Raw genomic sequence first — 12973 nt, forward strand, 5'->3', positions numbered from 1 at the left:
AAATATAGCCATAAGTACAGAGTAAGTACGCTCACCACAGATATCATAAAGGACACATCAAACTCCAAATGGTTGGTTTTTTAAATCTATTTTTTAGCTTTAGGTATGTAATGTGTAGTGTCCTAAAATCCTGGCTTGTGAAATCAGTAAAATGAATACAATACGGAAAATAACCACATGCTTGATTTAAGGCTTGGTGGGGAGTTACTCCGTAATAAACACAGCTGCCATCACATCCGCCTTTTTTGCAAGTATCATAGAATATAATACATGTTTAATAAGAAGGATGTGATATCCATAATTTTTATGGTGGAGTGACCGGTCCACCAAACTGTCACTGAGGTTTTTCACTGAAGGCATTATCAGTTAAAGTAAGCCAATTAGTTTCACAGGTTTCACAGTTTTCACAGACCACTTTTGTATGATAGAAAGGGGAAGGCACATAGCACTCAAAATGAATGGGTATGGAGAATTTAAACATCTCATAGGAGTTCTTGAAAGGAATGCAAGCTTCGCCAAGGCATGATAAGTATTTGAGACAAGAGAACGACTTACTGGGTAATATTCAGAGTAATAATGAAGATGTGAATGGGTTATACACAATTACAAAATAATATCTAAAAGAGTTATTTTACTAGTTATGTAAATGATGTATGATTTGAGCTATTAGGCTTAGCACTTTAAATAAGAAATTTACACAAGTGCCTGCCAAATAAAAAAACACGTTGGCTTACTCCAAATGAAGCCAACTTTGTTTTGCTTGCAAATTGCAGAGTTCACTTATAGGTTACTGAGGTTGCCAATTCATATCTATCTCAAATCATATCGGGACCAATTCAGAATTAATCTCTTTCTTTGTTTTACTTCATGTGAGAACTTTCTAACTGGTCATTGATGTGATTTCAGAACCCATTTGCTAGTCGTTGAGCCAATTGAGAAATTGTTACTGGGCTCGCGGCCACTTGAGAAGAGGGGATAGCTGATAGCAGCAGTCATTTAAAATGTGTTCAGTGATGGATCATCAGTAGGCTACAACGAGTAATTTGAAATTGGAAAACAAGAATAATGCACCATAGATATACTTTACACTATTTTGGTTACTTGAAATGTTTTCATTTGTTAGTCAAGAGGAATCAATCTATTCAAGTATGGAGACACAGTAATTGCAATATGTACTTACTAGCTTATTCTCAAATGGACTGTACGTTCTCGATGTAATATCACGTTTACATCCTGCTTTATCACACGATGCTATCAATAAGCAAAGAACATCAAAAACTCTAAAAGAATTAGAAAAGCTACGTATGTTCAGGTGAGAGTACAATCCACAAAACAGGCTGGCATGGTGTCATACTGGCTATAGTAGATCAATTGGAATTTGAAGGTGATGACTAATAAAACAAATTCACAAAGCGTCAAGCTGTGCATGCTCTATCAAAGAGAATTCTGGAAATCTGATTGAATCAAAACTTGTTAAGTCAGAATTGCTTATATTTCCATCTACTATTATGTCTTTATGGAAGGAGGAGAAACAATGGGTCAGATGTAGGACAGCATTTTTTGCAACTGGCAATTTGCGATTCATTTGACAGTCTCAAATTGTGAGTCGCAAAACCAAATGTACAACAGTGTCAACCACACTGTTTACGATTCCCAATGGGGTTGCAAATGACCTACCTTGTCAATATTCATGAGGTAGGTTGCAATTTGCAACCCCATTGGGTTTGGCCGCACTCACAGCGATGGTGGCCTGCGGGGGACAGCAGACCACCATGTCTGTAACTGCTTATTAGATAAAGCAGTTTTTTTTGTTCAAATGCAGCCCGTTTTTTCTAAAGGAAAACGGGATGCATTTCAAACAAAAAATTATATGTTTTATTTCTAGTTTTTCAGAGTAGGCAGTGGTCCGTGGGACCACTACCTGCTCTGAAAAAATATTTTCACTTCCATTCACAATTGGTGGTAACTGAGATTGTTTTGCAACCACAATTGCAGTCACAAAATAATCATACATGCCACTCCGACTCTCAATTAGGAAGGGACGCCCTTGGAATGCCCCTTCCTAATTGCGATTCGCAATCCCTATTTTGTGAGTCGGTATTTGTATGCCTACTCGCAAAATAGAGATGGTACACTTAAAATGGCCATTTTGTGATTATAAATGCAAAATTCACCTTTTGCAACTGCAAAATCACGTCGTACCTCAGGTCCACGGTGATGCCATACAACCCCACACCTCCACCTTCCTCTATGCCACTACATCTAAAGCTTCCCTTCCCTTTAAAAAGGGCATCAGATGAAAGTAGCAGATTTACAGTCACAGACTACAAAGTTCTCGTTTGACATCTAGATATCTAATCATACACAAATAGTATAGTTATTGAGGTTCAGACTATACCACTCCTTTGTTCATTCAAGTACTGAAAAAATGAATATGAACAGCTCTATACACAAAACAAAACAAATGCTACACAATATTTATACCTTTTGATTGACTAAACTGGGGCAAAGAGAGGGGATCTTAAACAAATTGTGAGTTTAAATTTAGGTTGGTTCACTAAATTCGAGATAGATCAAGAGTCTGATAAGGGAAAGGTGATTTACTTGTCACAAATAGAAGATAACAGGTTCAATAGGTCGGTGGGATCTTACTCTGCTTTATTTAGGAAAGAAAAACCGTTTATTTTTTCATTATGAGGAAGAGGTTTGCTCAGCAACAGGAATAAATTGTTCTATCTTTAATTACCTACTGAGTTCACCACTTGCGAGCCTAATCGGTGAGTTTTATTATTCAACAATGTAAACAGTGTAATATTTTAACGAGTAGGCGCATTGGGAATTACAAAAATAGGGACCCAAAGCAGAAAAAAACATATGACTCACCATGCCAATGATAAGAAACGCACATTTTTAAGGAATAAGCAGTCATTAAGTTGCCATATGGCTTACCCGTGTCAAATAAAAAGACTAGTATTCCTTTTGTGAATTTGTGATAAAGCTAGGTAAAAGGGAACTTTAAATTGTACATTTTCTTAAACATTCAAATGCGTAACTAAGTAACTCTTGCATGCTCCTTTCTTATTTAATTGGCTAGATGCATATGAAGGGTGTATAATGACATTGAAATGTTCTATTGATATAATAAGCCACGATGCTAAATGCAAAATGCCATTGGGGGAACAATGATCAACTTACCTGTGCATTATTTGGCATACATGTAAAAAATAGTTTTAAGATTCTCATTTCTTTATGAAGAGTATTTTATTTTGTTCAGCACTCCATCCATCATCCTTTTGTGCTGCTAAAGTTGCCCTAAGTGGGAAGGGTATGCCTAGACGTGGGTCCCTTGCTCACTGTGCCACTGGATTGAAGCTAGCCTGGCTGATGAAGGGTGAAGCCCTGAAACCGGTCCCAGGATGCTTGCTTCCGGTCCAGGAAGGACCTGGCTTGGCAGTTCGGACTGGACTGTTCCCATGAGGGAACAGGGTCAAGACTGATTTGCATTTGGCTGGGTCCAAACTGGGGTGGCATGGTGAGTAACAAAAACGATGGATTAAACCCAGATCTGTGACTGGGGGTGAGTGTTTGCTTTGTTCAGCACTCCGTCCATCATCCTTTTGTGTTGCTAGAGTATTTTATACCCATGAATTACAACAGGACCTGCAGGAATATTTATTTATTTTGCTAATCAATTCTTTTTTTAAAGATATTGGAGAACACATAGAATAAAAAAATGGAATTACCAGGGACCACTAGAAACTAACACTGTTCACCAAGTAAAAATGTAGGAAAGTTAGACAACAGAATTAAGCAGTATAAACAGTCTTCATACAGAAAAAAAGACATTTTCCTATCCCATCCAGCCCCACCTATAACTCCACCAACCCTCTCAGGATCCCAATTACATATCAGGCAAAACAAACAAACACACACACATGCGCGCACACACAAACACACATGAGTTTGCTGACAAATTTGGTAATCTCATCATTCACTTTATATACGATCGTCTCATATGATGCCACATGGAGCATATTCTGTAACCAGGAGTCAAATCTCCAGACTTGCATTTCCCAAAGTCTTGAGATCCCAATCTTTGCCACTGACCTAGATGTTGAAAAACATATTTGAAGCTGAGATGTAATTTCTGGTAAGTATGAATTACAGTGCAGCAGTGCAGTTTGGGCAGATAGTAGACTCCCTGTAATTAAATATAATCTCACACTGTCTCAGACATTCACCCAGTACTGCTTGACCTTCTGGTATTCCTATTACAAATTAACAGTATCAATGGGCTGTGTGCATCTGTAACAAAAGGACAGCAGTAATAGCTTAGCCATCTGTAACCTAATAGATTACCAGAACCACTGAAATACCACTTGACATACTCAAACTTTAGCCTGACTGCTTTCAACCCCTTATCATGATTCAATAGTGGATCATACCAGTCCACATCTAAGGACTGAACTGACAATTGTTGTTTCCACTATGCTCATAAAGCTCGAGCTGTAGGGGCTAAAAAAAGACCCATAAATCCCCAAACATCACCCTGAAAGAGCCCACAGTGAGCAGGTAATTAAGAATGGCTGAGTGGTGCATGTTGATCAGTGAAGGGCTCAAACGGTGTCACAGGCAATGAGTCAGTTGTGGGTGCTTCCAGTATTGAGACCATGGCAGGCCATATTGAAGCTGAATGTCTGTAATTGATTCCATCAAGCAATAAAATAGCAATGCTATAGATATCCCTACTATTACATATTTTTAAAGGACTGTTGACCTCCATTCAAATCCTGTTGAATATCTCAACTTCCTCCATCAGGGTGTGTCTCCATGTAAAATACAATGTTATACAAATCTTTTGTGAACTCTACACCAGGCATAGGACTAGGAATGCACAATGGGATTCAAGCACTCCATGGTCTTCAGATCCTTGGTATAAAAAGGATGTAGTGGAAAGCATGCAGGTCAATTGTGAGAGTCGATGTGCACGCCAATTCAGCTGCATATGTGATAGATGTAAACCATGCAACAGTGTGGAGCCGTGTAATATCGAGGCTCATAATTTATGCTTAAGACAATCCCAACCAAAGGTGTTACTTATCCCCTCAAGAAATTGCACTAGGTCAATTGGCACCCTCAGGTAACCATCACAAAATGAATGATTGAATCCCGGTGCACCATTCATTTCAATAATGTACACTGTTTCCCATAAGAGAATTCCATTTTTAGACATCTCCAGATGTCTGAGGCTAGTCTCTCCATTAATAGGGTCCACAAGGGTGTCACACACAGTGATGCGTTGGTGGTAAATTTAGACATCTGTAAAGCATTGCTCTTCTCCCGATTAAATCAGAAACTCAAGAAATGAAGGAGGGATGAGATTTTAGGGATACCAGCATGGATAGATGTCTAAGGTTTTGCTAAAGTTACCACAATATCATTGACATTTAACATAATTTTATGTTCCTCTCATTGGTGTTATTTCCACGTATATTCTTATACACACATAAGCTGCCAACGGACTGGCTCTAGTGTGGGAGCAAAACTATCTTAAATTTGGACACCTTAAAATTCACCTCAAACAAGTCTCCCAAAGTTTATTGTATCAGAGATGATGTTAAAACTCAGTTTCATGAGGCAATGTGTCGCCTCATTAGGGCACCTTCCTAAACATCAATTAGCAGACTAAAAACATTTAATTAAACAATGGGGTCTACTCAGTAAATTAGTTGAATCAAAAGTTAAAGAGTTTTATTGAAAAACATTTAAAATAAATGGTACAGAGTCCATACCATGAAGGTTCTCAGATGTAAAGTTATAAAAAATGTGTAAAAATCAGAAAGTATTCTGAGTATCAATGGGCAGCAAAATAATAAAAAAATCAGGCAGCATCCCTAGCAGCAGAGGAAAGCTTAGGAAATATCTCCATCTCAGCCCCAAAATCAAGGGGTTCTCGTACACATTTCATACATAGTAAATTAGAGAAACTTCAAAATCATTGTGGCGTGAGGAAAAATTAATTTCTTTAGCAAATAGGAAGACAATAATGATACATGTCACTATCTTAACAAATAAGCACCATCCCAAAATCATTGTGGCGTGAGGAAAAATTAATTTCTTTAGCAAATAAGAAGACAATAATGATACATGCCACTATCTTAACACATAAGCACCATCCCAGTTTCCCAAAAAATGTGTTTAACACCCTCTATGCTAATGTCATCCTGAGATGGTCAAACAAATATCAAATATTTAATCAATAAGACTTGCTTCCAGTGAATGTACCCAGTGAGGAAACTGAATGAGAATAGATATTTGCTCCAATCTTACATCCATACCACCACAAGCTCAACTCAAGCAGGGCAACTACTGCAATGTAAATAAGCCATTAGGTCATCTGCTTAATAGTGCTCTGCGAAGTCTGTGGAGAGAGAATGTGTGTGTGTGTAGGGGGGGAGGGGGCAGCAGTGAGCGACCAACAAGGCATCCATTTAGATTTAAATGGAGGTTTAAACAGACTTGTGGCCTAACTGAAACGCATTAACACCTTCACTTCTAAACATCATATGAAATTAATTTCAATTGCAACTATATTAATTCAGCCTATACATGTAGGAAAATGCATTTTATACATTATTTTGGTTAAAAAAACATGAACTTGAAAACAATTTCACACTAGTAGGAAGAGTAACAGTGAGAGCAGTCCACCAGTGGTCTGGGGCACTGCAGACCACTGGAGGAGTCAGATGTAAAACCACCATTGCACCTTCTGAATAAAGTCTCTCCCTAAGCCTTTTTTCCATGATAGTAAAAGGTAACCCTTGTTCTGATGTTTGCAGAAAATGAACTCCCCAGGACAAATCCCATCTGAGAGGGGTGGACCAAATGCATAATTACTATCTTTAACATGTTAGCTGGAACTGTTGCCAGTATTTTTACATCAACATTCAAGAAATAATCTGTAACTGACACAGTGTATGCAGTCCGTATCTGGTTTTAAACTCAACAAAATCTTAACTTTGCTACCTTCCTTCAAGTGAAGTCACTTCAAACACATTACAATTATTCATTTCATAATATTCTACAGGAAAACTGTTTTTCAATCAGGTCTACTCTGAGGACATCTTATCAATGGCAGCCCTATCTCTTCTTCTGAAATGTCACCTTTCGATTCACTCCTGAGTTCAGTCAGGAGAATGAGGATTTCTAAACTGAAACAGAAAGCAATTTCCTACTCTGTCATGAAAATATGATCACAATGATACTGTTTACTGTAAATCGAGGTGAACACTGCAGTAATCTCAACTGTGTTGGTCAATAATGCCTGCTATGATAACATGTTTAGCTTCAGTCTGTTTCAATTGCATAGCCAAAAGTATACCCACATCTTTAATGCGCACTAAAGTGCTTTGCACCTTCAATATGAAGATTGTGCTAACTTACCATAAAATCATCTGCATTCAGAATGTTTTTGTGTTCCCTCACTCCAGTGTCCACTGCACAAATATTCTTATTCTGAAGTACTAAAGTCGCTGAGGGGTCTAGTATTAGTAAGGACAGTAACAGGAAGAGCAGGTAACCATGTCTGGTGATCAACAATTCATTGAAGGATTCAGATTTGAAACCGCCACAATTAACCTATGTTGTGGGATCATTGTAAAGCCATTTTATCTTCTGAATAAAGTCCATTGCTAAGCTAATTTGCTTCAAGATGTTAACACAGCATCAAATGATATGGCAAACTTTTCATCACTATCATCTCTCACTTTCATTAGCATACGTGACTGTTCCTCCTTTGGCAATATTTTTATATCAAAGAAATAGGTGTGTAACTGACCCAGTGTCAGTAGTCCTTAGCTGGTTTTAAAATCAAAAATACCTTAGTCCTATTATGTTTTTGGGCAAACACTAACATAAAGCCACTGTAGTAATCATACTGTGCAGATGATATATGAACGTAGGTTTATTTGACAGAAAACAGACTGCCAAGGAGGAGCATCCTAATCTGGTTATGGCTTACAGTACAACTCCTGTTCTCCAGTCGAATAGCCCCCAACGTTCTACAATAGAACTTAATTACAACATAGAGTATACAGCACAAACCCAAGGATATGAATACTACATTATCCTCTCCCGCTATTATATTTTTAACAAAAAATAATACTAAAACACACAACGTTCAAAAGCTTAATAAATTACAAATTAAAGAAAAATAAATAAAATAAAAAAAAGATTAGAATAATTCTGAGAATACAGATGATTTGTACACTAATACTTATTACCTAGAAATGTATGTGAAATCAACAAGCATATCCAGATACAAGAAGGCGACTCAACCAAACAAAGAGCAGCTTCTTCACTAAGTCAGAAAATTCAGCGATACCTAACATCTAACTCATTTATTTTCTATTCCGAACTCAACCATGGACTCTCCACTCTTTGGTTTCTCAGTGTTTTTAGCCTTGACCACTCTTCAAACATTCAACCAATTTTGCCCATTGATCCCGATAGCATGCTCCATTTCTTTTTATACACTGGAACTTTTATTCTTGCATAATCACCAACTTTAAGTTGATGAGAAACAACTTTTTTCTTGAGTTAAAACATTTGTTTTTATTTTCTTGAGCCAGATACACGTTTTGTCCAACCACATTACCAACATCATCCAGTACATTCTGTTTTACCCATTTAGACAGCCATCCTGGACAAAGCTTGGATGGTGGTTTTCTACCCCTCAATAAATGAAATGACTACATGTTTGTAGATGAGTGAAGAGTAGTACGAGAAAACCATAGCATGGATCGTACTGCATTTTGGATAATACATTTGCTTACAATTGCCCACTGAACACAATTAACCCAGGACTTGATTCATGAATTTTTACTAGCCCACTTGTTTGTGGGTAATTTAATGAGCTTTTACGATGTTTGACAGCACCTTGTTGCAGAAAAACCTGAAATTTGTGGCTAATAAATTGCACTCCACTGTCAGAGACTAGGAAAGATGGAATACCTTCTCTCAAAAAGACATCTTTCAAAAAATTAATGCCATTTTTAGATGCTGGATTACCCATAAATTGGTCCTTAGGGTATTTTGCATAATAATCTATAAGAACTGCAGCAAAACTAGAAGAAGGTAAAGAGTTAAGTGGACCTAGAAGGTCAATACCCACTCTTTCCCATCGCATGGATGAAAATTCAGTTGGTAACATGGGAGGATTCCTGATTTTGAGACCCTTTTCAGAAGTACCTCATATTACACAGTGACCTACATATTCATCAATCACTTTATTCATACCAGGCCACCAGAAGATTTCACACACCCTGTGCTTAGTAAGTGTTCTACCTAAATAGCCCTCATGTGTACCACATATGATTCTTTTTTTTTTTCTTTCAGTAGGCACAAACCTTTCTCCACGTATAAGTATACCATCCTCCAATGAGAGTTCTGAAGAAACTTTAACAAATGTCTGAAAATGATAAACAACATTCGTTGCCTTAGGCCATCCATTTTTCGCTAATTTTATCACTTGATACAAATTCTCATCTTCATCCAACCTCTTTCTCCATTCCATCTTCCTAATAGAACACATGTTTGCAACATCTATGGATGCTATGAAGCAATTCTCTTGTTTTTCTTCAGCAAATATATCAAAGTCAAAGTCCTCAACAGGTAACCTAGACAAGAATTCCACTCTAACGTTCCTATTGCCAGGGAGCTATGAAACCTCAAAATCTTACTTCAAATGTTTTGTAGAAAATATAAGAATACATGGGGTGTGATGCTTAATTCTATCTCCTGTCATTATGAAATGCAATTGGTTGTGGTCAGTCCATAAAATGAAATGATCATACCAATTTTTCCATGAAATAGGGGGATTTACAGGCACTTCTAGAAAAGGTGGTGGTGGCGTAACAGACAGCATGTTACAAGACGAGAGATACAATACTATGGTTTGCTAAATTAACCTAGGTTTAGTAGCCTATTTTACTTAAAAATATTTTTCTGACAAAACTTTACATACAGATGTGCACCTCACCATAATGTACAACTTCCCATATTCCTCCTTACTGTAGCATTAATTTCAAGCAGCAATATTTGGGTGTGCACATCACCTGAATCCTTGACATGCAATATGTCCAGGTGTGTGCATCACCATGATGTACAAGTACTTCAGATGCTACTTTGTTTTGTGGAAGCAAAAATGCTTTGAAATTAATACTCTTTATTTTGACTGAAAGGTGTGCACATCACTGATATGTGCACATAATATGATGTGTGCATCACCGCAGTGTTAGTTAAATGAATACATTGCAGCAAAGACAGATCGTGCTCCAAAATTCTGGCATTTCCAAGCACCAGTAGTTTTGGCAGCACTCAATATGGAAGCACATTTACATCCAGCTTGACACTGCAGACACAGATCGCACTCCAAAATGCTGGCACGTCCAGGCACAAGGACGAGGATAATCTCAAGTTCAGAGGTGTGAAGGTGTGCGTGACACCTGTATGTGGTGCATAACCACTACTTCATAGGCATGCACACAAAATGGCTGCCCAAATGACACTTTCACATTGTGTCTGGTGAACTTTCCTAAAAAATAAAAAAACACAGAAGCACCTTTTTTTCTGGTAGAATGTTCTCTAGGAGATTTAGGTCATTGTTTTTTCAGCTTTGAGATAACAGTTTTGAATACACTTGACTATCGATCCAGCTGTCACAGTTTTTGAAATTGGATTGCCTTTCTGAGGAATTGAAAGTGCTACAAAAAGCTGTTTAGATTTTCTAAAACTTTTAGTCCTATCAATGTAATACATAAGAGCTATTTTAACATCTACTGTGTACAGAACACTTTCATTGACTGAGTCAGGCTGTGGAAAAAAAAAACAGATAACTCATCTGATTGGTTAACATGAAATGGTGAAACTACTTTTGGGAGAAATTTAGGGTTTGTCCTAAGGACTATTCTATCTTTATGAGCTTGGAAGGAAGGTTGTTCTAAAGTGAAAGCTTGTATTTCACTTACACGTCTTAGTGAAGTAATAGCCACTAAAAAGGCAACTTTCCATGAAGGAAATAGCAGAGAGCAGGAGTGCATGGGCTCAAAAGGCGGACCCATGTGTCGAGTAAGGACAACATTAAGGTTCCATATTGGAGCTGGAGGAACCCTGGGTGGAACTTCTCTTTAAAGGACTTCCACAAAGGATTTAATAACTGCAATTCTGAATAAAGAAATATGTTGTCTGTTTTGGAGGTAAACAGCTATAGCTGGCAAATGAAATCTAATAGATGAATATGCTAAATGTACCTTTTGTAAATGTAGCAGGTAACAAACAGTGTCTTGTACTGATGCTTTTAGTGGATCAATGTGTTTATGTTGAGAGTAGCAATTACAATGTTTCCATTTTGCAGCATAACACTGTCTAGTTGTAGGTTTACTGACTTCTCTAAGAATGTCCGTACATTCAAAGGGGAGTTGTAAATAACCAAACTCTATGACTTCAGGAGCCATATCGCAAGATTGAGTGTTTTGGGGTCTGGATGTCTGATTTAACCTTGTTTTTGAGTCAGAAGGTCTGGTCTGTTGGGGAGTTTCTGGTAGGTAACCACAGAAAGATTCAACAGTGTTGTGTACAACGTCTGACATGCCCATGTGGGAGCTACAAGGATCATGGTGAGTGATGTTTGTCTCAGTTTGTGAACCAGAAGTGGAGTAAGTGGGAGAGGCAGAAAAGTGTAAGCAAGTATCCCTGACCAATTCATCCATAGAGCATTGCCCTTCGACTGAGGGTGTGGGTCTCTGGATGCAAAATTTTGCCATTTTGGATTTTCTGCTGTGGCAAAGAAGTCTATTTCTGGTGTTCCCCACAGGTGAAAGTATTGGTGAAGTACTTGTGGGTGAAGTTTCCATTTGTGGACTTGTTGCTGCATCTTACTTAGTAGGTCTGCAAACTGGTTTTCCATCCCTGGGAGATATTCTGCCAGTAAATTAATGTGATAATGAATTATCCATTTCCAAATTGCCTGAGCAAGAAAGGACAATTGAGACAAGTGTCCCCCCCCCCTGTTTCTACAGAAAATATGTGATTGTCATGTTGTCTGTGTGGACTAGAACCACCTTGAGAAAGAGTTGTGGCAGAAATGCTTTGAGCGCTAGAAAGACTGTTAGTATCTCAAAGTAGTTGATTTGATAAGTTTGTTGAATAGGATCCCATCTGCCTTGTATTTAAGGTTGTTGATGTGAGCTCCCCAACCTAACTGTGATGCATCTGTAGTGAGAGTGATCTGAGGCACGTTGTCTTGAAAGGGGCCACCCCTTGGGGAGGTTGGTGGAATTCCACCATTGCAGAGAGCGGTGAGTCTGGTGGTCCAACAACACTAGATCTGGAGATGACCCTGTGACTGAGACCACTGACGACATAGTCTCTGCTGTAATGGACAGGTGTAGTCTGGCATAATTAACAATGGCAATTCAGGAAGCAATCATCCCTAATATCTGCATCACTAGTCTCACTGTGTAAGTGTGGTTCTCCTATAATTGAGGCAGAAGAGTTTGGAAAGCTTGAATCTGGGCTGGGATTGGATATGCCAACACCTGAGAGAGTATTGAGAATTGCTCCCAGGTAAGGCTGTATCTGTGAGGGTTGGAGATGGGATTTGAGAAAGTTGATTGTAAATCCCAGAGTGTGTAGAAGGTTTAAGGGAAGACAAGAATATGTTGTCTTCCGAGTAATAAGGCAACTATTGCTAGACAGTTTGTGAATTTCCTGGGAGTGGTTGTTACCCCAAATGGTAATACCTTGAATTGATAGCGTTTTTCCGTAATGACAAATCGGACGTATTTGCAATGTGCTGGATGTATGGGAATGTGAAAATGAGCATCTTTGATATCTAAGGCTGTCATGAAATCACCTTGCTGTTATAGGGGAATAACATCTTGTCAGTGACCATATGGAAATGCTCTCAGAGGAT

At 38.2% G+C, this 12973-nt stretch overlaps 1 protein-coding gene across 2 annotated transcripts in view; it reads right to left on the reverse strand.

The window, feature by feature from the left end:
- The window catches only part of CELF2 (CUGBP Elav-like family member 2), a 986198-nt gene that overhangs the window by 785754 nt on the left and 187471 nt on the right, over positions 1 to 12973 (reverse strand). The gene's annotated exons all lie outside the window — the stretch shown is intronic.

Source organism: Pleurodeles waltl, chromosome 4_1, assembly GCF_031143425.1.
Source record: "Pleurodeles waltl isolate 20211129_DDA chromosome 4_1, aPleWal1.hap1.20221129, whole genome shotgun sequence".
In the NCBI taxonomy this organism is placed as follows: Eukaryota; Metazoa; Chordata; class Amphibia; order Caudata; family Salamandridae; genus Pleurodeles; species Pleurodeles waltl.